Here is a 12,605-nt window from a genome sequence, read left to right on the forward strand (position 1 = left end):
CTCTCACCCCCCCCCCCCCCCCCCAGCTGGTTGTCCAGCCTGGTCATAGCTGGTCAACAGGCTGATTTTAGAGGGGCTTTGACTACTTCTTTAGCTGGTCAGACTGGAAGACCAACTGACCAACCAGCTAAAACCAGCTTGGCCAGGCTGGGAGACCAGCTAAAACCAGCTATACATCCATCTTAAACCAGCTAAGACCAGCCAACCAGCTTAGGCCGGGTTTAGCCTTTTTTTGTTTTTTTTTAGCAGGGCTGGGCCATGATGACAACTTGAACTCATATGCATGCCAAAAGCGAAGAGCATATTCTCATTGATTTACTCGCTCTAGATTACTCTCTTTACTCTCTTTAGATTAAGCTCTGGATGATATTCGTCTCACCAGCTCTTCACTGAATGGCTTGCGCCACAACACATCATGCAAATTTCCGCTATAGTTGACATTTTTATCCTTGCGCGGAAGACGCGATTGAGGCGAATATCGCGTGTTGGCGACAATCGCGTCTTCCGGCGCGCCGCGAATTCACTTGTATTTGCATTGACTTTTTATATGTAATCTACTCGCGCAAATAATTAAATTCTCTTTTGGTGTGCACATCATTTACACACCCTTATGTCATTCCAAACCTGTTGGATACAAAACATTCTTCAAAATATCTTCTTCTGTGTTATGCAGAAAAAAGAAAGTCATACAAGTTTGGAACATTTTTAGGTGAACAATCACTTTAAGAAGGTATCACTGGACAATTTTAGAGATACCTAGCAGAATGAGGTTTTATTCCAGTCGTTAATTAAACAATTTTGACAAACACTTACATAGATTTAGCTGTTTCCCTATTGAAGTAGATGCATGTTCTTGACTGAAAATAGCTGCCTTGGGATGTTACAAATACTACTAGTGAACTGGTTTGCCTTAAAAGGACTTTGTATATAGAGTCATACTGCTGTCATGATAAGATTACAGCATATTTGTCACTATGAAAGGTCCAAGACTAAACCAAACAGATCAGTTATTGGAATGACAAAGAACTTTCCTAGTGTGTCACCAGTCTTAAGATATTGCTTGTGAGCTTGATGCTTTTCAATCAGGAAACATGAGATAACAGCAAAGGTCCGCTGCCCTGCCTGGGGCCAGTAACAGTGATGGACAGTGATGCCAACAGAGGCCTAAAAATCATTGGCCTAATCCAATCTGTCATTCTGCTCCAATATCAATATCTTATAGTGGCAGATAACAATGTATCCTTTAATAGAGAAAAGCGCAAAGCACCACATGGTAAAAAAAAGACTTAAAGATGATGGAATGTAAGCCACTGGAAAGTTGTCAACCCGACTTCATTTTCATTTGGGTTGGGCGATAAGTGTTCAGAGAATAACTGGCAGTGACGCTGTAAAATATCTCAGATTAAAATACGGAGTTTGTGTGCATTTACAACTTTTGATCATATCAAAGTTTGCATTATACAAAAGGAGAAGATCTTTTAGTGCAGTGTAAACAAATACAGCTGGCCTTTGTCCATGATCAGTGTGGTAACATAAAGCACAAAATACAGACCTGTTACTCTCATTTTCCCTCTATAGACAGGTGGAAATGAAGAACAAAGCACTCAGACGTCAGACCCTATTTCCCATAACCTTGGAAATGAGGCTATGAATAATCAGGGACACCTGTGTTGCAGCAGTGGTCAGTGATACCATCACACTCGTCTCCAATATTGACACTTTGGAGTACAAAGAAATTATTCTCTATAGTCCCTAATGAGACTAGAAATAGAGATGTGTCACGAAGTCATCAAAAACACATATCTCAGAAGAGGACTGCTCAACAGAACTGAAAAAACAAACGTTACAGCTGCAAAAATAACTGAATATCAAGATTGCAATTACAGCTGCCACAATTAAGTTACCGGGACAAAGTGTCGATTACAGCATTCCATTTTAGTTTGTCAATGCGTAGTGGCCAATTAGAGGTGTTAAAATGAGCCTACACCTTATAAGTAATGACAACCGGTACTAATGTGCATTTTGTTTCACTCTTTGATTTGTGGTGGCACAAAAACAGTCGTGAAACTCTGCATTCTTCATTAACGAAATGGAAGCATTCTAATAGCACATTAACCTGAAACCTGTTGCATGTTTTACAGACCACCAGAGTAAATAAGCTCCCGTCGTAACACAATGGCCATGGCTTGCAGCTAAAGCTCACACACAATTTATGGGTCATTTCTGGTACTCAGTTTTCAAAGATCTCAAATTCTTGGCTCTCCTAAGGTTACTTAAATGTGTTTATGGCTGTAACGGTGGGTTTAAGTTTAACAAACTCAGACTTAAAGGACATGTGCTTAACATGGGATCTATTCCTCTAATGCTAGTAAAATGTATGCTATTTTTGCCAACTGTCAGCACTACACACTTATGAAATAATCATATTATTTCACAAAATATGGAAATTCTGTCATCATTTACTAACCCCATGTTGTTCTGAAAACCTCTGTATTTTCTTTTTTTTCTACGAAACACAAAAGTTCCAAACAGACTGTGGTGCTCTTAAAGGGGTCATAGGATGCCCATTTTCCACAAGTTGATATGATTCTTTGGGGTCTTAATGAAAATTCTGTAACATAGTTTGGTTTAAAAATTTCTCAATGGTAGTGTAAAAAACACAATTTTTACCCTGTCAAAAACAGCTCTTTTCAGATCAAGACGTTTTTGTAGCATTTTCCTTTAAATGTCCTTTAAATGTTAATGAGCTCTGCTGACCCCGCCCCTCTCTTCCGAGCTGCTCTCAGAGAGACTGTTTATTTTAGCCGCATTCATCCTGAAACTTGCTAATTAGCACATTATTAGGAAAGGCGATTTGCAAAGATTCATTACAAAACATTATACTCACTTCTTCTGTAGATGAGGCTGGATCATGAATGATTCACGCGAACATAGACACATTTATGTAGATCGGGGGCGCATTCCCTTCAGAAACAAATGTAATCCACTGCGAGTTCAGCGGCTCAGATGTCAGGTGTAAATGACGACTGCTGTTCATTATTACATCCAACAACAGAACACCTCAGTCGCTTAGGAGTCATTCTTGTCTACATCTGCTCCGGCGGTGAAACAATGGCGGACTGATGACAGCTCACTCAGGGCGGGTCTGAGGTAAGACACCAGTCCAGTCTGTGCTGAAACGCTACTGTCAATCAAACTATCGTGGGAGGGGCCTGTCTGTGTGACGTCACACAGACAGGCATCTGCGATTGGCTCGATTTGAGAAAGGGGAAAACATTTAACCAGATTAAAAAAAAACACTGGGTGGATTTTTATCATTATAGGGTGGTTGTGTACACACACTGCCAACACACATTTCAGTTCAAACAACTTGTGAAAGTGCATGTAACATCCTATGACCCCTTTAAGTAATGAACACGTGCCTGATTTCAAGACCAGAATATAGTCCTAATATTAGTTCAAAGTACCCAAAAGCTTAAGATTAAGCAATAATGTCAAAAATACAGAATTTATTTAATGACTGATCTATTAGGACAAACTGCCCAAGGGTACAGCATGTTGCGTAAGCAACGTTTAGTGGCGGGCATTCAATAACTATTGCTATTTCAAAAAATCTATCATAAAGGCCAGACGGGATAGCGTGGTTTTGCTGCGTACATACAAATAAATGATAATCGACTCCTGCGAAATGTTATCACGTTCCAAGGAAGCCTGTTTAATTAGGTTCAATTTCAAGTGCGTCTGAATACGGTAATTATCTCAATCAAATCAGCCTTATTCCTAAGGCTCAAATGTCAGTTTTTTTACCCTCTCCTGTGGATGTAGTTTTCGATTTGTTGTGTGAAACACACTTTCTTGTGTGACAGACATGGTACGTGCAGGGAAAATTAATAGGAAAAGGAAGGCTGGACACTTGACCCCTGAATGACCTGATCTCCCAAGGCACTGGCTCTGTCATGAAATGACAAATGTTGTTATTGTCCAGTTTGAAGAACGAACTGAAGGTTTCTGCAAAGTTACATGCATGCGTACAACAATGTGAATGCGGAAATACCTTCTAAAACAAACTGTTGCATACATAATGAGGTAACGATTTGCATTTTTTAGCTAAGAGTGATTATTTAGGCCTTAAACATGATGGCCTTAACAAGGCCCTCCCTGCCTTGAACCTCCCTCCTTTCTGGTCTGATGGGAAGGACCTTAATGTTATCACAGCACCCTCACAATAACAAATACAGTTCGTACTTGAAAAGAGGAGCCAGCAGATTTCCAATCAGGAGGTGTCGAGAGACGAGTCTTTCCGCTATTTCTTAATGAAAGAGCTGGAGAGAGACGTGAAGAGAGAGGAGGAGAAAGACGGAGCGAGAGGGAGGCATCCAGAAAAAAAGGCTGAATCTAAAATAGAAACATCTGATTATTCATTTATTCACTCATTAGTGGGAGATCAGATCAAGGATACAACAGCCCAGCCTGGCAAAACTCCTGGACGTTCAACAGACACTGGAGTCAAACAAGGTTTATTAAAATGTCCACGGGAAGGACAAAAACCTTACTATATGAAGCCCATATCAAAGGTGACAACAGATGTAGACACGTTTAAAGACACACAATGATGCAAATCTAAATATATATTTTTCATCATTTCCAATCATTTCTGTTTGATAAGGTTTTTACAGCTGTGGCACAAAGAAACGCCTGAAAATAACCTGTACTCTTTATAGGAAAGTGGAAAGTTCTGCAGCAGGCTGAGTGATTCAAAATTGTTCCTGAAATCACCCAGCAGCAAGAGCTCCGTCAAGAGCAGCTCTTAGAAAGCATTTCTTTCCATGAAAAGACATCTTATTAAATCTTAGAAGTCCTCTCCAGTTGTCACACACAAAAGCTACACACAGAAGCCTAACAGGTTGTTTTACCATAGTAATTAATTATATGAGAGAAAAAACACTAACTGCAAATCAAAAAATGCAGGTGAGAACAATTCTCATTGCATTTTCAATGAAAAAAATAACAATTTCTGTTTTCAACTTGTTTGTGAATTTGCTGTCATTAGACTGTATGACATACAGCAGCGTATTTACAAGGTTCTAGATACTGTTTTGGTGTCAACCATTAAAACCCCTATTTTGATCAAATATATAATAAATAAGTGGAAAAATCAGAAAAAGAAGCACATTTGTCCTGTTCTATGCTAAAGCTACTGCATTCATCGCACTCATATCAGGTTCACGCTTTGCCCTGGAGAATATGGCAAAGGGGAGGTCAAGTCCTGTGGTTAACTGCTTTTTCTAGATTGTTGACTGGTGAGATTTGACACCTTTCCCTGCTGGTATCCAACCAATTTCTTCAGCCTTTTTAACACTGATACATTTCAAAGAAACAGCAACAATGTAACTTCTAAGAACCAGTTAACCATTTAGTAACTATGTTATTTGTATATGATTTGTTAGAATTTACATGAGCTTTCCCTTATATATTCATATATACTGTATATTATAATCTAAAATGCTGATAAAATATGTCATTTTTATGATACATAACAAGATGTCAGCAGGTTTTCTGTCATGCAATCTTTTCTCATTCAAGCTTTCGAAATAGAGCTTTCCATTCTGAAATTATGTAACACCATGCAGATCTGGTTTGGCACCTGTTACGTATTTCCTAATATACTAACTATGAAACTACAAAAGCCATAACAGTTGTACATGTTATGACACAAATAACAAAAGACACAGGGACTGTTTGTGCTGGTCTGCCAGTCCACTTTATAATCGAATAACACACACACACACATACACAAAATCAGCTATTACAAAACAGATCAACGTGTCAGAATTATATTGAACGATTAATACAGAATAGAACACATGAATATATTCTTGATGTTATCAAGACATATTCTTCCTCCAACAGCCTTTCCTGTCCTAGAGTGATGTTTAGTGGAAAAAACACAATCATTCAAAGATAATTGTAATTACAGACTTACAGCATTCTGGTCTTGCGGTCTGCATTAGCCAACAGTACAAAAGAGCTGATGAATGTGTCATCACCAATGATGAATATTATGGTCTTTGAATCCTGGCTCCTTTAAGTGTGACATGTCGACTTCAGTATGATGGTAGTGGTGCAAGAAGCCTAACTAAACTTTTTTTTACTGCCAGGACGCACCTGGCTGTTCAAACAGCAGAGGCTTTTAACATGAGAACATTGGGCAACTGAAAGGGAACTAATTCAATTGGGCTCCAAACTGCTCAGCATGATGAATAAGCAGGTAGCTAGGCAGGACACAAACCCATGCTGTCTATCTGAGGGCATAAGCAGATCATTCACCGCACCATGTCGGTGCCCATTGATGATGCCATTCTGCATTAGACAGATTGAAAATGATTTGAATTCACAATGGTGTTTATTGTTTACAGATGCTCAACTAGACAGACAAATCAAGCTCATCAGCTTAAATTCTTAAACTCAGAGTTCATGCACCTAGAAAAGTAGCCCCACTTCAACTTTTAAACTGTCTGGAATGTTGGCTCGCTATATATCCATTGTAAGCGTGTTACTGTAACTGCTATTAAAGGAACGGTTTGCCTACAACAATGAAACAAAAGCGGAAAGCATGCACGCTTTGACCAGGAACTGTCAAGCTCCAAAAAGGACACCATAAAAGGGGTTTATAGTAGTCATGCACTATTTAGGTCTTCTGAAGCCATTATTATTTATATGCATTATGAGAGAAACAGATAAAAAAATCAGCTTTCTTTCCGCCATAGCTCTCAAATGTGTCTCATCACGTTTGAAAATGTGCAAATGAGAGTGATATTTTAGTGCTGCTGTAGAGGGTAAGATTTTCAGCAAACAACCTTTCCTTTATGCTCATGACTTTTCCTTATGCAAAGTAGCTTCAAATTACTTAAAACATACAACACAGGACATATGGGTTACTTTTATGGTAGTTTTATGATCTTTTCAAGTTTCTGTTGTACACAAAAGATTGGGGTTTGTAAGATTGATCAAAAATGCAGTAAGATGTTGAAATATTATTACAATTTAAAGTATTTTTTCTTTATTTAAATACATTAAAATGTTATTTATGACAGTGGATTTTTTAGCAGCTATTATTCCAGTCTTCAGTGTCACATGATACTTCAGAAATCATTTAATATGCTGAATTGATGCTTATAATTATCAGTGCTGAAAACTTATATTTTTGTGTAAACGGTCATACATTTTTTCAGGTTTCTTTGATGAATAGAAAGTTTGAAAGAACAAAATGTTTTTGAATTACTTGAACATTTATTAAAACTGTTTCCTGTCACTTTTAATGTGTCTTTGCTAAAAACATTTACTGAACCTAAACTTTTGAACAGCAGTGTATGTAAAAGATAAGTCTGGATATTGTACAGAATATCTCTTTTTGTGGGTGAACGCTTTCACTTATTTATAACCCCATATCTCGTATGTCCTGATATGTCTATTTCTTATGCAGACACACACTTACGCACACACATGCACAAAAGCAAGTGCAAACATTCAGAGATACACGAAATTAAACTTCTTAACCTCTGCATTACACACAAATGACACCTCTGTGCTTGAGGTCACAATGATAATAAACTTAAGTTATGGGCTTCATTGTGAGAGTGTCGGGTTTTTCATCCATATTATTTAAACTGGCATAAAATCTTAATTTGTCAAATTGAATCACTAGTAAAACTGTTAAATGAAGCGCTAAGTCTTCTAAGCATTGGTCCTTTTATTTATTCTCAGATACAAGTTTCTGAGAGGAGCAATGTGCTTTACAAGGAACGGTCCATTATATCAGTACACCACGTTCACATAGCAGACTGACCATGGCAGGTGAACTGAGTAAGAACTGCCTGTCTCCCTTGGTATTGATCCAGGGCAGGTATTTAATCCTTTCCTAACTGTGTTTTATGCTCCAGTGGAGAGGCGGCCATGTGTCTCTACAGAGACCAGGGCAGGCATCCTGCAAGGCGAATTAATGACTTCAATAAAAGTGCCACATTTTCCACTCAAGTCCCCAGTCAAGGGTTTTATTGGTGAGGTTTAATTTGGCTTAAACTGGCCGGCTGCTTTAGGCACGGTCACAAATACTAATCACCTTTACCCCGAATCACAATTAGAACAGGTATCAGCATGACGATATGTTTTCTGAAGACAGAAACAGGGAGAAACAGAGCGAGAGAGTCTAACACGAATCTCACTTCAAGCTCACTCTGCCGGCTTCATGCTGTTTTTTGATAAAGCTCAGAGGAAACAACTCCACATCTCATCTGGTGCATCTGGTCCACTTCTGCTATTGTTCTGTTTCATCTGCGATTGTGTTGACAGGCTGTAACTTGGCAGCAATGTAGCACAGAAGGGGAAATTGCTGGCACCTGCTTAGCAAAAAACCAGAGCAATGTTTAAAAGGAAACTAGATGCGGTGTCATGCTGAGAAAAACTTCAAAGCGCAGAAGGATTAGTTTATGTGACATTGAAGTGGCCAAATAGTTTAGCAGGGTCAGGACAGGGTAAAGAGTTAAAAACCATTATGAAAGAAAGAAGAACCACGAGAAAACTCACAACATTCCCACAAATGTGTATTCAAGTGAAGCCCATAACTGATAGAATGTTTACTGTCATTAAGTCCTATAACCAGAAATGTTTGTGATTGGCTTTCTGCTTTTCTACACTCTAAACAAGCAAGGTTCAGGGGTTTGCAGTGAATCCATATAACAACCATTCTAGTTTCTCCGAAGAACTTCCTAAAACAACCATTTGTAAGGTGCGTTCACATTTACTGTTCCTCTGTGAAGTTTTGTGGATGAAATCCAGTCATTTTAATAGGAATCCACGCAAGCAGAAGTTATTTTGTGTAAGGTTTCATGTTCCTGAATTTGCAGTGTTGAACAACAGAAAGCTTTGAAATTTTTGCTTTGAAAGTTACTATGCCCGAAGAACCGATTAAACTTCGTCGCAATATTGATAATAGATTAACCTGTTTTGCCCACCAAATTTTGCTAATGTGACCACACCATTAGTGTGAAGAACATTAATAATCTGAAGAAACTTCTTCCACTTTAAAGAACCTTTTGTGGATGCTAAAGATTCTTCATGGAACCATAGATGCCAATAAAGAACCTTCATTTTTAAGAGTGCAGCTTAATATTGATAGAAAGCTTGTAGATCGAGTCACACCAAAACGTAATGACACACTTTATCCTTTATCTTCTAATAAAAGTCTAATAATAAAGCTTAATAAGTCCTTCAATAGTCCTTGTTGATAACAATGCTGATAATAAACATTAACTTGACAATAATTAACAGGACCTTTGCCTGTCAAGGAAAAATGGTCCAAACTACTTCTGAGCCCACACTACACGAAAAAAGCACATGCAAAGTGCGTGCTTGTTTCAAAATTCTGATCAACACATATAGTTTTAGAGGCTTATCTCTAGATATCTTCAATCACCTACTGCATTCCTCAACCTTTTCTTTTCTGCTATAGATGAAAACCTGTTAAAAGCTGTAGATGTAAGAGCCTAAGGAAAGGTTTAAAACGCTTCGCTCTGAGCCATCTAAATTGTCGGCGATGACCTAACCTCCGTATTTTATTCTCGCACGTCAATACTGCCACAAGTGACAACACCAATAGCTTCACTAAAAGCTTCTACTTTTGTCCAGAGGACCACAAGGGGCTGGAGATTACCAGCCAATACAGAACGTGTTGAGTTACACCATCTAAAGTGGAGAGAGACAAACAACAATGTGCTTCATCGGAGACCTGGTGGACTGCTGGTGTTTTTACTTTTTACATAACACACTTGACATGGTGGGAATATTTACACAGGGTTCTGCTGATCCAGCCATTCAAAATTCAGCCATGTTAATCATGATCCACTTCGAGCCTCCAGTGCATGAGATGGGTATGCAAGATAAGCATATGTCTGATGGCGTAATATGATATAGCTTGATATATGGGATGTTTCTGCTGAAGTCAGTGTCAGGTTGCTGACCAGATTAAACCACTCAACTCACTGATACATCTAGAGGCCTGTGTTGTTGCCATAAAACTCCACTGCATTTAAGGTAAAAAAACTGACCGCAAATAGCCTCAGTAGCCATTAAATTCAACCTTTGCTGTGAACCGTTGGCACAATAAAATCTGCTCCTACTGTAGGTGTTTCAAACTACAAATTACTCCACATATTTAATTATACACTTAAATGCTATGAGTTCATTAGTAAGTTTGAAAACAGCCACTTGTGAGGCCACCATGCCACTGGGTTATAGCTTCTCTCACACAATCTGGTGCTCAAACCAGACATTACCCTCACAAAACACCCTTATTAGCTCAGGCGGGTGGCACTGGAGCAGACACCTCATTGGTTCACGGGAAGATTACTCTTCTCTTCTAGTCATGCTTTTAATGTTAGTTCTTATCTCGCATCCCCAAGAGGGCAATTACTGTTTGCTCAAAAGGAATGATTAAATGTTGCACTTGTTTCCTAACAAAACCAAGAGGGAGATGCCATATCGGCCAAGGCACAAGGGAACATTCCAGAAAAGCGTTTCACGTGCCACACTGCCCTTTGCCTCTAAAAGATCAACCACATGCTGGAGATGCTGCAAGAAACTAATCAGCCACAAATTACGGCAAGGGGGAGAGGAGAATACACACATCCCAACTGTATTTGATTCATATTGTGTTACATATAACAGCTATTGAGCTAAAATGAAATATGAAATGCAACTACTGCGATATCGGTTTTCATATATTTTTGTCATTCGCTTCCAAAAATGGATATGCAGTGACTGATTCTTTTATATGACAAATATGAGAGAAAATATATTGTATTATACACAATGCAAACACTGCCAAAGGCCCTTGTTAAATTGCTTGTTAAATCAAGTTGTACCCACTATAACCCACATGTGTTCAACAGAGGAATTCAGTGGAAAAAACACTAGAGCATCAAACTAAATGCATTAATACATAAGCTATTATAACTACATGGGGACTGTTGTCCTTTACAATTCTGCCTAATTGAAAAGGTTAACATTATGGCTCATTAAAACATTTGAAATGCAGTTTCCTAAGTGAGCAGTATGTTCTATGTAGCCAACATTAACATAAAGTCAAGGGTTTATTTTGTGTCCATCTTGAATACATGGGCAAATAATTACATTTAACAATGAAAAGCTGAAACCTACTTTTACTGTGTGTTATTTTAGACACTTGATGCTTTTTTTGCCTGTCAGTCTTGAGTTTCCAAATCCTCTATGCTGCACTGCACACTGAAAAACTGAAATGAAAGATATACTATATATGATTTAGATTCATATGCACATAATATTCTATTAAAAAGACAAAGATGTGTCTTTTGTGGTGCTTTTTATTGCTTTATTGTATATTTGATTAGGTTTGTCAGTGAGGTACAATCCTAAATAATCACCATTATGATGATTTTGTATGGTAAAAATGTGCTTACCAAAAGTGGAAATTTGTAAAAATAGCAGCGTTAAGTTCTCTTTCTAATACTCTGAACACCATGTAGCGTCATAACCTCACAATGATTGCAATGACTAAATGAACTGTAATACTGTCAACAATGATTACCACGTTTCATAGCTATTTCCCCAACATATCTTAAAAAGGCACCTCATAGAATGACCCCAAAAACTTGTATTATGTCTATGCATTATCAGCCTAATGTCTTATTATATACATCACGCGCCTAAATTACATAATATTAGATCTCGAAAGCATGTTAAGACGTGGCAATAAGGCAAAAGTACAATTGTGTTGCAAAATTGTTCAATTGTGACACTAGTTTTAAAAGTAATGAAAGCACTGTGAGAAAACGAGATTTAATGGACTAATAGAGCATCAACATTTATCATAAGACTAACATAACCGAAGGAAAATAAAAAAAAAGCAAAAACTAAATGATGACACTTACATGATAGTGTGCCCGCAGGTCATTTAGTAATAGCGACATTCATACTGCCAGTGATAGAGGTGATGCTCTCTGTATCTCCAAATCGCACACGCAGCGACAAATCCATCAAAACTCTCCGTTCCCCCTTATTTGAATGAGGATCCGGGCAAACACCGAGCAGAACTGACATGAAAGCAGCCGTATAGCCTGTAGTTCACATCACACCAGCGGACAAGCCGAGAGACACTTGCGAAGTTGCAAAGCGCAAACTGAAAGTGAGCAGCTCACGGAGGTGAGGAGAAATGTGACGTGCGCTATCCAACACTGACCGTCCCATTGAAATATTGGCTGGCAGCTCGAGATAGGATTGCCAAGACTGACATCTGGATATGATGAAACTTCGTTTCAAAACATTCTCATTTTTTCGTTTATCGTTTGTTTTATGGATCCAAATCAGTTACTGCCCAGATGTCACTTCTTTACAGAGTCCACACCAAAATGTATTTGGGTAGTTGACAAATATACCGTAAATGTGTCCTATGTGACAGCAAAGATTTAGGGGAAAAAAACTAACAATGAAGAAAAATCTCTCTTATGCTATTTGTATATTATTAACAATTATTAACAAGAAATTAATTATTAATAATGATTATTGTTTTCTAA

The 12,605-nt window shown here is 38.2% G+C and overlaps 1 protein-coding gene across 1 annotated transcript in view; it reads right to left on the bottom strand.

Moving 5' to 3' along the window:
* The window catches only part of LOC107548551 (G-protein coupled receptor 4-like), a 19,025-nt gene extending 6,871 nt beyond the window's left edge, over positions 1 to 12,154 (bottom strand). The window contains exon 1 of the mRNA XM_016229269.1: positions 11,964 to 12,154. The gene's annotated coding sequence lies outside the window, so the exon portion shown is untranslated. The remainder of the gene's footprint in view (positions 1 to 11,963) is intronic.
* Positions 12,155 to 12,605: the final 451 nt, after the last annotated feature.

This window comes from Sinocyclocheilus grahami, unplaced genomic scaffold, assembly GCF_001515645.1.
Source record: "Sinocyclocheilus grahami isolate Dianchi unplaced genomic scaffold, SAMN03320097.WGS_v1.1 scaffold350.1, whole genome shotgun sequence".
In the NCBI taxonomy this organism is placed as follows: domain Eukaryota; kingdom Metazoa; phylum Chordata; class Actinopteri; order Cypriniformes; family Cyprinidae; genus Sinocyclocheilus; species Sinocyclocheilus grahami.